General features: G+C 28.6%; 2 long non-coding RNA genes across 3 annotated transcripts; both read left to right on the forward strand.

The window, feature by feature from the left end:
* Window positions 1-1,914: 1,914 nt before the first annotated feature.
* Window positions 1,915-2,729, forward strand: LOC107063059 (uncharacterized). The gene is made up of 2 exons (XR_001475041.1): window positions 1,915-2,163; window positions 2,266-2,729. It is a non-coding gene; the product is annotated as an uncharacterized lncRNA (long non-coding RNA).
* A 1,451-nt stretch (window positions 2,730-4,180) lies between these two features.
* Window positions 4,181-6,169, forward strand: LOC102578699 (uncharacterized). Of its 2 annotated transcripts, none has more exons than XR_001475040.1 (2): window positions 4,181-5,552; window positions 5,790-6,169. It is a non-coding gene; the product is annotated as an uncharacterized lncRNA (long non-coding RNA). The 2 variants fall into 2 exon arrangements; XR_001475039.1 differs by having other exon boundaries at window positions 4,181-5,275.
* Window positions 6,170-13,851: the final 7,682 nt, after the last annotated feature.

Below are 13,851 nucleotides of genomic sequence, written 5' to 3' on the forward strand. Positions count from 1 at the left end.
TGTGTTCTCTCTACCATTCTCTTAGTGATTTCTAGTGTCTTAGGCTGACTTGACATAGCAAGATCCTAAACAAATAGTGCAAGAACTTGAACAAGTTGTCAAATATCGCACGTGTGTTTACTAGAAAACTAAGTCTGTGACAATAGGCTAAGCGAAATAGTAAAATTGACGCTCACTGATGTTTTGTATTCTACTAATACCATTTAAGAGGAAACTACGTGTCTTTAAGGGTAGGAATGGAAAATCACATAAAGTACAAACTACAGTAACTCTTTGTACCACTTCTATTGTTGTGTTCTACCTTTGTTGTTCACTTATATATAGGGGTAAAAAACTCTATAGTTTTCACTTTAATGAACAAATTTTTGAGATTGAGTTAGATTTGAAATGCACTATTAAAGAGCTATGTAAGTCTGATTTATGTGGTTTAGAACCTTGGCAGTATCATTTATTTTTGTTGAAATTTCTCTCTCCGCACTGTTTTATGTGATATATTTTTCTTTTACCTTTTAATCAAACTAGTATACGTGCTCGCGCGTTGCGTGGAGATTATTAAAAATTATTTAATTATTTGAATATATTACATCATTTTGATTTTATTAAAATATAATTATCATCTTATTTTCAATGCAATGTACTTAATATCATAAATTTTATATAATTAAAGGAACAAATCATATAAATGCATGTGCACTATCATCAAATAACATTTTTGATAAAACTAAATATTATAATTATATATTTCTTATACAAACGTTTCAAAAATATATTATGATTAAAAATAAATAAGAATGAAATAATTAAGAGAATATGTTGGTACACTCTCTCGAATTAATATATGAAAAAAATAATTTATTATTTTCTTTCAATGGAGAGACTTTGTGTAAACTAAATAATTTATTCATTTTTAATTAATTAAATATATTATATTTTATATTTTAAATAATCTGAAAGTTAATTACATGTTTTATAAGTCCATTACTTTTTGTTTTATTTTTTTATTTTTAATACTTTTTTTATACTTATTCATATATATATACAACTTCAGATTATGATAATTAATTTTATATAATCTATTAATTAAATTAAAATACAATTTACGAATTTTAATCAATCATTTTTTAATCTGTATTTAAAAAATAGACGGAAAAAGATTGCTATTTAAAAAAAAATTATGCAATAAAATAGTGAAAGCATATATAAAAGGTGTTATAATGAAGTTTATTAACATTATCTACTTCTACTAAATTACACGTAAAAATATTTAAAAGAAAAACTAAAAAATTCTAACTGCAGACGTCATCTTTCTACTTCTAAAATTGTTTTAAAAGGTGTTATAATAAAGTTTATTAACATTATCTACTTCTACTAAATTACACGTAAAAATATTTAAAAGAAAAAACTAAAAAAATTCTAACTGCAGACGTCATCTTTCTACTTCTAAAATTGTTTTAAAAGGTGTTATAATAAAGTTTATTAACATTATCTACTTCTACTAAATTACACGTAAAAATATTTAAAAGAAAAACTAAAAAATTCTAACTGCAGACGTCATCTTTCTACTTCTAAAATTGTTTTAAAAGGTGTCATAATAAAGTTTATTAAAATTAGTTTATAAATAACTAAAAATTAGATAGTTTGAAATTGCAATTTAAGATTATAAAATATAAAATAAAATAAAAAGAAATAATTTAATTAAAATTTTAAAATTATATGTAAACTAACTCAGTAACCACCACAAAAGTTCAAAAAATTTAATAAAAAACTGCAAACTCAAAGAAAAATAAAGTCAAAAAAAAGGCCAAGCTCTGCCCCAACACAATATACATATACATTATTACTCATATATATAAGCCAACAACACTAGGACTATTTCAACATCATAGAATTGTACCAGAAGCACTCTAAATGGTACATTAAATTACTACTTTTTCCTTTCCATGAAAACACATGTCAGTATCACTACTAAAACACGTGTACTAAGAAAATGCACAAAAGATAGCTCCAGCCCCCTCTGCTTGACAACTATGCAAAACCAAAGTTCAACTCCTCTCCGACCCTCAAAGACTTTGTCGAGTCACCGGAGGTTTCATCGAAGCGGTGAAAATAGGTACACTCCGTCTCTCTCCAGAAACAATCGGTGAAGACATTGCAAAGAAAACTGTAAGGAATCGGAATGATCTCCAGGTCACCGTGCAAAATCATCTATTTTATATGAATTTTTACTTCTCCGCCCTTATCTCTCGTGGTCGGACTTAACGGCAGAGGACGGCGGTGATAAGCCAAGCCTTGATTCCGACGAGTTGTTCATCTTCCCCCAGACTTTAACTTCTCCAACAACTAACACTACAATTAATAAGTATTTGGGGAGTCTTCTTTGACCTCCTCTTTAATACTCTTTCGGTTGAGTTTGAAATTTAGTTATTTATGTTCAATGTCAGATCCATATTTGTTGTTGCATATGGTATTTCTGTACAAATTAGAGAAATTAATATTTTAACCTTAGGTTTAAAATTGTGGCTTTTTAGAAATTGGGGGATTTTAGAATCGAACTGATCTCTAAAATGCAGACAGTTTTATTTGGAGTTCAAAGGCAACAAATGGAGTAGAACTACAATGAAGCTGCTTGATAGAGGACGATTTATTTAGCGAGATAATGAATTTAATTTTCACTTCATGATATTTCATTAATTAGGATATCAATTTTTGGTCTAATTCTCCTTTATTTTCTAATAAGATTATAGTTTGTTTAAACAATATGTGATGATTGAATCTCCACTTTTTTTCATTTTTACAATTTGTTAGCCACATTCTATGTATAATACAACTACGACGCTATGTTTTATGACTTTTGATTGTTGAAAATATTGATCTCATTTGCTATATTCATGACTTTTAAATTTTTTTTAGGTTTTATGACTTTTTACGAGCAACAAATGTCGTTGGAAAGTAGCTATACATTTCCTTCTCCTTTAATATTTTATTCACTGGATTATTGTGGGGATGGTTTGGATGAGTTGTTTGAGCTTTTTTGGTTCCTTTTTCTCTATGTAATGGTTTTTCTGTGTGCTTCTATGTTTGGGTGCATGTAATTTTTTAATAGCAACTGCAATTTTTATTTTTATTTTTTTCACAGTTTATAATTATATGTGGTGTCAAAAACAGTCTCTCTACCTTATCAAGTTATTGTTAAGGTTGTGTACACCACCTTCCCTATACCTCACTTGTGGAAGACCTAGCAAAGTACAAAATATGAATGAAGCAAACGATCAGTAGGCAACTCCAATGGTTAGGATTAATGTTTATTATGTTTTGCTACAGTTATATCAAGTATGTTGTTTGCCAGGAGTCCTTTTTGTTCATTACTGATTTGTATTTCGGATGGAAATATAAAAAATCTTTGTAATAGAGTACCTTAATAATTTATGAGTATTGGAATGAAACTGCTCCAAATGAAACAAAATGTATATTTAGTGTTCATATAGCCCACCTCAATTGACTTAGATTTGAAGCATAGCTTTTTAAATTTGTTGATCGTAGTTTTATGTACATAGCATCTTCTTTTTCTTGATCAAAGTAGGATCATTTTTTCATTATATTTGCTAGGTTCATCATGTCCAAAACAACTTCTTCTTTTCCTTTGCAAGGTCAGATCATTTTGAACTTCTCTCATTTTTCATTCCTTCATTGTTATGCTAAATCTTTGAACGAGTTGTAGCTACAATAGAATTATGTGACGGACACAATACTTTTGAAATGTAGTTTATATGCATTTTATAAGTTGTATATGTATATTATTACCAATATTTAGAAGTAAGAGTTAGAGAGGATGAACACGGCTATGATTAGTTGTACAAATAGTATTTAAAATTGTACTATAAAACATAGGGTCATTTTGTTGGCCTTTTGTGTCTGTGGATTTATTTAATTGGTTATTGTTACACGTGTAATAGATTGTCATTCGTGTCAAAAAATAACTCCCTCAAATGAATAGAGAAACGGAGACTGGAATGTTCCATTCCCATTTTCTTTACTGTGATTCTCAATTTACCCATTTTCTCAGTTTTTTTCTTCTCTTTCTTCATTTGGATCTATTAGTATTAGTTTATTTATTTACTCTCCTTTTCCAGATTTGACCTAATTTTCAAGATCTATTTGATGCTTGCATTGAGAGGTAATTAATTCTCTTCTTACATTTCTGTTCTCTAAAGTTTAATGTATTTGGTATTAACTTTTATATTTGATGGATTTTTCTCCTTTTACATTGTTTTTATTTAGATTTTGTTTCATGAAAATGGAAATAAGATTGAACTTAGATAGTAGGAGTGCCAGAAAATAAGATGAAGAGATTTTGTTAGGTTGCTTATGTCATTTGGTTGATGTACATGTTTTGAACTGTGAGTGTATCTTAGCATAGTTTTGAGCATTGATGACCTCTCTGAATTTAACCACTCTATTTGAGATCCCATTTCTTGGGTGGGAAGTCTCAAATTGAAAATAAAGTTGTGGGTTTGAAGATCTTAATGTTAGAATTTGTGATATATCCCTCCTCAATTGTTGCTGCACATGTTTTGTCACCCTTTGCAATAAATTTTGAGCGGTCTGTTGTAGCTTGAGGGTAATCGTCATAAAAAAATTGACATCTTTTTGGGTTCAAAACAATGTTTTAATCTCGCACCAACGTGTGACTTTTAGTCTTTTCCATAAGCGTTCTAACTTGGACAAGTTATTGCTCAACATGATATCAAAATCTAATTAACGAATGAGGTATTTAGTCGTAGTGACCTATTTGATAATTCTCATAGTTGTCAATAACAACAGCATACCCATTCAAATTCCACAAGTGGAGTATGAGGAGGATAAAGTGTAAGAAGACCTTACCTCTACCTCATGAAAGTAGAGAAATTGTTTTTGAAATTTTCATAGTTGTCCAATTATCTTATTATGTTGGTATAATCGTATAAGAAGCCTCTTGTAGAAGTAATTGAAGGAGTTGCAGCAGGAAAAATTAGTGTTCCCACAAAAAAGTATTCTGGCACGACAACGGATGAGGTCACCTACTTTTATTTCGAATTCTTATGGATTTAACTCCTTTATGATTAAAGACGTTTGATAAACGTGGCAATTAATACTTTTGGATCCTTGCTCGCTTTTATAATTATTCCTCGACTTAGCTAATGTGGCAGAAAACAATCAAGGTTTAGAGACAGAACAAGAAGTAGGCTAAACTATGGGAAGGGTTGATTCAGATTCTCTTGATTTTCATGTCCTTCAGGTACAATGACACATACTTTTTTCAGGTTCTTCAAATTTTGGCCCCTTTTTGTTCAAAAAGAACCATAGTGTTCTGTTTAGTGTACTAATAATATTTAGTGACAGATTATGGTGTTGTATATTGTATTTATTGCATATTGGATTTGATCACTTCTGTTAAGTCTTGGCAAAAAATAGGTTTAAGTATACATTTATGTAGATGTGCTAAGGTGAGGAATTGCAATCAGTTACTTCCTGAGATGCAACTGGAAGAGAGATATACGGTACACAAATAAAATGTAAAGAAAAAGGGCAAGTGCGACATTTTATTGTTGTTAGAATTGGTAGCCAAATACATGTGAATATGAGAAGAAAATGCCAAAGCACATCCTTATGTTTCTTAAAGCTAAAAGCAAAAAACATCATAACCATGAAGAACAAGAGAAATGCAGTATATTGTTCATTTATGCTATTCTTACATCTAGATTGGAAAAAATATTATGCTACTTCTGTCTCACTGTACTTTTCATTTCAAGGTACACCAACAATATGAGTTAAAAGGAGATGATCTACGTGGAAATAACAGACAACCGATTGAGTTCAATTCTCACGTTAGCTATGTCTAAGATCTGAGGATTCGATGAGCAATTTTGTTAGTCAATACTGGTGTTATCTTATTTTTCATGTATGAAAGGCCTAATTGTCTTAATTGAGGGTTGCAGTTAATTAAGTTATAGACACTAGTATCTATAGTTATGTTGTTAAAGGTTCAGACAAACATCTCTCTCCTTAATTGAGGGTTGGAGCAAGTACTTTGGCTAATTGTTACAACTTAAATCTGATTTGTCATTTTTAGCCTCGTAGGTTGTAGTTAAATTCACCTTTACAAAGCACGGTGGCATCTATCATTGATCAACCTTTGTACATAATCGACTTTTCCTTGCATCAATCATATCAACATATGCAATTTTAGCTTAATTTTTTTTATGTGCTACTTTTGAACAGTTTTTTTTATTATTCGCTGCTATACTTCGTCATCAAATGATTATGCAAAATATCCACAACTTGAAAATATAAAATGTTGGCCCGTGCATGCCAAACTAGTATACATATACATGCGTAATCTGACACATTCAAGAAGGGCAAAAGCTTTTGGAGAGAACAATTAAGAAAAATAATTGATTTAAAAAATATTATGACACATTCGTATTTTTAGATTGCATTGTATCATTAATAAAATACATATTAACTAATTATGAATACCCGGCCGAAATAATTGCTTCATGCATAATGGAGTCTTTTAAAAACAAAACTTACATTGAATTCACAAAATTAATTTTAAAAAATTTAACAATTTAACTTTTAAAAAATAAAAATTTTAAGTGTAATAATTACTAATGTGGACAACAATGAATTTGAAATACATTCAGTTGTTTCCACAAAAATGCAGGCAACAATGAATATGTTAAAAAACAGTATGTATAATTAAAATTAAAAATAATTTTAACTGTTATTAAAAAAAATTCAGACTTTTAAGAAATACTGTCTTTAACGATATATAACTGTTTATCAAATATATAGTCTCTCAACTCTAGATGAGATTTTTGTGGAAATGATTAACTATATTCCCATAAAATATGGCTATATAATTTAAAATAAAAATCATGTTTTTAATGTACTGAACTTTTAAACTATTACATAACTTAATGTAATGCTTATTAGTTATAACTATCACATATTTAACTTTTATAGTGGATATACAATTTTTCAAACTCAATTTTTATTTTATTTTATAATTGAAGAGTCAGTCTTCCTTTTAAAAAAAAAAATAAAATGTTTAGGTTTACTTGGATAACACTTAGAGGAGTAGAAGCGTAGAAACTTAATCAATATGAAATGAATAAAAAGATGTCATGTATTTTTGTACACAACTTTTTAATTGAACATTAACATGAGGAATTTATTATTCAGATAAATATTTTTAAAAAAATTATGATAAAAAATCTAATATGTACATACGTATATCTATATATTTTTTTGCAAAAAAAATGCTCAATTCTAAAAGTTCTTGAATAAATCTCTACTCGTTCACTTAGATGCTTTTGTTTACTTTTTGCTTGTAACATGATAATCTTTTAAAGAGTGTAAGATTAACATTGAAATATGAAGATGATCTTAATATAATTTTTCAATGTTCTAGGCCACTAATGTTATTTCATGAAACTATCTATGTTGATGTTCTTTGATTTTATGCTTTGATCAATAAACTTACTTTCTTGGTTGCTTCCATTTTAAAAAAATAAAAATAAAACTTACGTGAGTTCATGCTTGCTTTAAAAAACTTTCAAGCATATATGAAAAATCTTGTAAATATTCAACCTAAAGATAAATTATTTCACATACTAAATATTATCATACTCAATATTAAAAATCAAAAAATAATCCATAGTCACAAAATAATTTATTTTTAAAAAAAAATAAAAAATAATATATATATATATATATATATATATATATTCATTTTTGAGAGTTTTCAATTTCTTTCATAATTTATTTATTCATTTTTTAATCCTCTATATAATACATAAAAAATAACATATTTCTTAACAAAATAGGAAGAAAAAACACAAAGGCCTCAAAAAAGTGAAATTTTCTCATAATTACCACAAAGTATGTTCAATAACGTAGTTTGCAACGAACTCCTCTTTCTTGAGATATGAATTGCTCACTTAAATCGTTCAACTTCTCTTGATTTTTCTTCATCATTTTTTCTTGACTCGATTATGATCATAAATTTGTGCCTTCTTTTAAAAAGGATAAAAAAAATAATTGGAAAATAGTTACGTTGATTGGGGGAGAATTATCCGTTTGTTTGAATGTTTTATCACTAACCACTCCTTTTATTTTAGAATAAAAGTGGGAAGCTGATGTGCACTTGAAATATTTTTTGATTTATTTTTTTCATTATTATTAAATAAAAATGTGCAGTTATATAATATATAAGATTTATAATATTTAGTGAATTGAAAATACTTTAGAAAGAAAATAAATAGATAATTATTGTAATTCCTAAATTTTAAAACACCATTATCTTATACATTTATCCTAATAGTAAATGTTTCAATTTTTTATAAAAACTATTTTTAAGTGACCCATTCATGTAATCACGTTACTTGACTTTTAAATTTGTTTTACGCATTTCAATATTTTTTTATTCTGACATTTGTAATTATTTGTTTTAATTGATGATATATGTCTATTTTTTAATTTATAAAATTTAATTTATAAAATTCAATAATTAATAGAGAATTTTTAATTTAAAATAGATACTCCAAATTTTTAATTTAAGTAATTCTTTAAAAAAATATTATTTTTTTATTTTAAATTTCTTTTTAGTGTTTGAAATTTCTGTTTTTATTTTTAGAATTTCAATTAATTTTAATAATTTGCAAATTTTGTGGTTTTTTTTTGTAGTGCTGACAATAAAGATTTATAATATTTTAAAGAGTCCAAAACGTGTTAAAAAATATATAACAATTATGTTTCTATTTATTAGTTTTTATTTTCAATTTTTGATGATTTATGCTTTTTACGAAATTTTTTTTTAAAATAAAAAATTATTTTTAGATTTTAAATTAATTTTTTTTGTGGTAAGTTTTTTTTCTGATTTTTATAATATACAGATAAATTATATATCTATATATAATTATTATTATTATTCTATTATTATTATTAGTATTACAGTAAAACCTCTATAAATTAATACTCGGTAAATTAATAATCTCTCTAAAGTAATATTTTCCTCCGATCCCGACTTGGGCCAACAGAAAAATCACAAATTTCGATAAGATAATATATTTCTGGAAGACCCCTATATAAATATATGGTCCCATTAATATCATAAATTAATAATTCTTTAAAAGTACAAATATATGTAAGACAATTCAGTGAAATATGATTCAAGTGTGTTCTGTTTTTTCTTAAAATTTAAATCTTGTTGAAGCTCATCTCTAACTTTTCTTATTGCATCCAAGAGCTCTGGTGTTGTCTTTTCGAACTGCACCATAAAATTGTGAAGAGTTCTAGATGCGATAACTGATTTCTTACGCGATGGTTTCAAAAGTATAGTATCATCTTCTACTTCATCATCAACATTGCTTTTTCCGATGGTATCCACAATTTCTTCTAAGCTTTGGGCCTTTGAACATGTATCACTTTCACCCGGATAATCCAACAGGTTATTGACATCCATTTTATTATGGTAACAGAGATCATTAATCATGACCTCAAGTTCATGAATGACGTTGTAGACATTGAAATTTTGTGAGACTCTACAAGATGCGTTCAATTTGAGTTGGGACTCTAAAAATTGTGTTCAACTCAATTAGGATTTTTGGAGGCTACTCAACCCTAAACCCTAGTTCACGCCTATATAAAGGGTACTAAATTCTCTTAAAAGGCATCTCAAAATATCCCATTAACTTTCGGGTATTTTTAAAGATCAAGATCTCGAATATTCCACAAAAGTCATGGAATATTTAAATAGAGGTCAAATCTAAATCATCCTAGTTCAAGAAATACGCCACTAACGGCCCTCGGATCATGGATAAATCTTAGGTGAGTAGAATTAAGGGAGGAATAGAATTCTACCCACAATCTTGATGAATAAAATTATGTTTCTTCATATTTTTTTGTGATTGTAATTTATTTTATGTCCCTTTAAAATTTGTTGCAAACAAATTGGCACGCCCAATGGGACCAAATCTGCCCTTCATCTCTTCTCTCATAAATCAAATCTGAAAATCTGAAGCTGCAAAGGTGGAAGAATGAGTACTTCAAACCTCGTATTTGAGTTTCATCGAGTCTACACTGCAACAAGCCTTGAAGCAGGGGGCATTTATAGACATTGAAATTTTGTGGGACTCTACAAGACGTGTTCAATTCGAATTGGGACTCTAGAAGGTGTGTTCAGTTTCAATTAGAATTCTTAGAGGCTAGTCAGCCCTAAACCTTAGTTCATGTCTATATAAAGGGTACTAAATTCCCTTAAAAGACATCTCAAAATATCCCATAAACTCTTGGGTATTTTTAAAGATCAAGATCTCGAATATTCCATAAAAGTCATGGAATATTCATATAGAGGTCAAATCTAAATCATCCTAGTTCGAGAAATACGCCACTACTGGCCCTCGAATCATGGATAAATCTTAGAGAGTACTTCAAGCCTCATATTTGAGTTTCATCAAGTCTACACTCCGACAAGCCTTTAAGCAGGGGGCATTTGTAGACATTGAAATTTTGTGGGACTCTACAAGATGCGTTCAATCGAGTTGGGACTCTAAAAAATTGTGTTCAACTCAATTATGATTCTTGGAGGCTACTCAACCCTAAACTCTAGTTCACGCCTATATAAAGGGTACTAAATTCCCTTAAAAGGCATCTCAAAATATCTCATTAACTCTCGGGTATTTTTAAAGATCAAGATCTCAAATATTCCGTAAATTAATGGAATATTCAAATCTAAATCATCATAGTTCGAGAAATACACCACTAACGGCCCTTGAATCATGGATAAATCTTTGGAGAGTAGAATCAAGGGAGGAACAGAATTGTACCCGCAATCCTGATGAATAAAATTATGTTTCTTCACATTTTATTTGTGATTGTAATTTATTTTCTGTTACTTTAAAATTTGTTGCAAACAAAGTGCACGCCCAGTGGGACCAAATCTGCCCTTCATCTCTTCTCTCTTAAATCAAATCTGAAAATCTAAAGCTGCAAAGGTGGAAGAATGAGTACTTCAAGCCTCGTCTTTGAGTTTCATCGAGTCTACACTCTGACAAGCCTTGAAGCAGGGGACATTTATAAACATTGAAATTTTGTGGACTCTACAAGACGTGTTCAACTACATTTTGAACTTAAATATCATCATAAAATCCCTCTCCTAGACTAATAGCAATTCCTTTTTGGCTATGCTAAAGTAATTGACGGAAATATTGTCCTAGTCGAATTGGTTTTCCTATTGCTTTTTAACAAGCATTTATTTGCCTCCTATCATGATTCTAATTGGCCAAATATATGTTTGAAAGTGGTAGACTCACGTGCCCACTCCAATTACATGTATTGGAGTCAGACAATAAATTAAACATTGCATCGCATGAGCATGGTAAATAAATTATTATTTAATTAATGCTTCAAGCCTAGTCTTCGGAAGATAAAATATCTCGACAAGACTTGAAGCGAGGGGGCATTTGTAATCATTTTAAAATTTATTAAATATAAATTTATAAAACGATTTGGATTATATTAAATTCATTAATATATTAGTCCAAATAAATATTATGGATTAATATAATTGAGTTAATTATTTAAATTCAATAAATATGAATTTAATTAAGGCCCGCTCCATAAAGCTCATATGCCATGTCACTTAAATCTGATTGGCCGAAGGAAATCCTATTCCAATCACAACTCCCCTATTTTAAATTATAAATAGGAGTCCTCATAATTCAGAAAGAGGATGAAGAATTCAAACAAAAAGCTAGAGAAAGCTCGTGGATCAAAAGCCAAAAATTTCTCTACAAGCTACAATCTGATTGGCCGAAGGAAATCCTATTCCAATCACAACTCCCCTATTTTAAATTATAAATAGGAGTCCTCATAATTCAGAAAGAGGATGAAGAATTCAAAACAAAAAGCTAGAGAAAGCTCGTGGATTAAAAGCAACAAATTTCTCTACAGGCGACAAGTTTAAGAATTCAGGAACTCAAGAGTTCAAGAATTCAAGAATTCAAGTATTCAATTTTAAGAATTGAAGATTTGAAGAAGTCAAGATCAAAATGAAGTTCAAGTTCAAGAACGATCAAGATCAAGACCGCCGGATTCAAGATCAAACTCGAAACCCTTGGATTCAACTAGAAGTCAAGATCAAGATAAAGTTCAAGTTCAAGAACGATCAAGATCAAGACCGCCGGATTCAAGATCAAACTCGAAACCCTTGGATTCAACTAGAAGTCAAGATCAAGATAAAGTTCAAGTTCAAGAACGATCAAGATCAAGACCACCAGATTCAAGATCAAGCTCGAAGCCCTTGAATTCAAGCAAAAGTCAAAGATCAAGATAAAGTTCAAGGTTCAAATTCATCGAAGATTCAAGATCAAGCTTTAAAGCCCTTGAATTTATATTTGAAAAGGCGAATTCAGAGGAATCATAGAAATTGTAACACTCACACTTGAAATAATAAATACGATTGTTGCAATATTTTTCCGTTCTTGATTATTGTTTTCTCGACGCGAATTTTATTGTCTACAAATCATCTTACTTTGAGAAATATGCCACTAACGGCCCTCGAATTATACAGATCAAGTTCAAATCATCCTGGTTCGAGAAATACGCCACTAACGTCCCTCAAATGATGTAGATCAAGTCCAAATCATCCTAGTTTGAGAAACATGTCACTAACGACCCTCAGATTATGTAGATCAAGTCCAAATCATCTTATTGTCCAAGCAAGGATTGCAAAATTGTTAGCATCCAAAACATTAATCTTTGTTGGATCAGTTTGTCCCACTTCATAGCCTTCTAATGTCCTGCGATAAAATCTGTTAGGATAATAAATCTTGAGAGTTCTTATTATCCCAGTATCACAAGGTTGAATTTTGGATATCATGTTGGGTGGCAAGAAGAACAATTCAACATTTTGTAGTCCTTCAATATTTCTATTATGGGCTGGATAATTATCTACCATAAGCAAAACTCGTCTACCATGCATTTTGTGGTCAAAACCAACAAATATATTCATAAAAAAGCACACTTGTCATCCATGCTCTTTTGTTTGCACTAGTGACAATTCAATAAATATGATACACAAATTAGTAAGATACAATGATTTTGATGTATTCATTGTACTTTATATATAATATTTTTTTTTATGTGAAATCAATAACTATGATACATAAATTAGTAAGATACAATGATTTTTATAAAATCAAAATTAACCTTCATTAAATCTCAAACCATTCTTTAAATTAATAAATATTAATTTATCGATTAAATAATATCTCTATAAAATAATAAAATTTCATGGTTCCACCTATATTAATTTATAGAGGTTTTATTGTATTATTATTATCTACATTTATTTTTCTTTAAATAAGGAGTTTGTGGAAAGATGGTTAAAATTTGAAAATACCTTTCCACAAAAAAAGGACCACAACGTTAGAGCTTTTTTTTTTTTAAAAAATTTATTTTATTTTGAATTTCTTTTTAGTGTTTGAAATTTCTATTTTTATTTTTAGAATTTCAATTAATTTTAATAATTTACAAATTTTGTTTTTTTTTTTTAGTGCTGACAATAAACATATATAAAAAATTTTAAGAGTCCAAAACGTGTTAAAAAATATATAACAATTATCTTTCTATTTATTAGTTTTTATTTTCAATTTTTGATGATTTATTTTTTGACGGGTGTTTTTAAGAAAAATATTTTTATTTTTACATTTTTGGATTTTAATTAATTCTTTTTTGTGGTAAGTTTTTTTTCTGATTTTTATAATATACAGATAAATTATATATCTATATATAGATTATTATTATTAT

The sequence above is a fragment of the Solanum tuberosum genome, unplaced genomic scaffold (assembly GCF_000226075.1).
Source record: "Solanum tuberosum cultivar DM 1-3 516 R44 unplaced genomic scaffold, SolTub_3.0 scf00301, whole genome shotgun sequence".
NCBI lineage: Eukaryota > Viridiplantae > Streptophyta > Magnoliopsida > Solanales > Solanaceae > Solanum > Solanum tuberosum.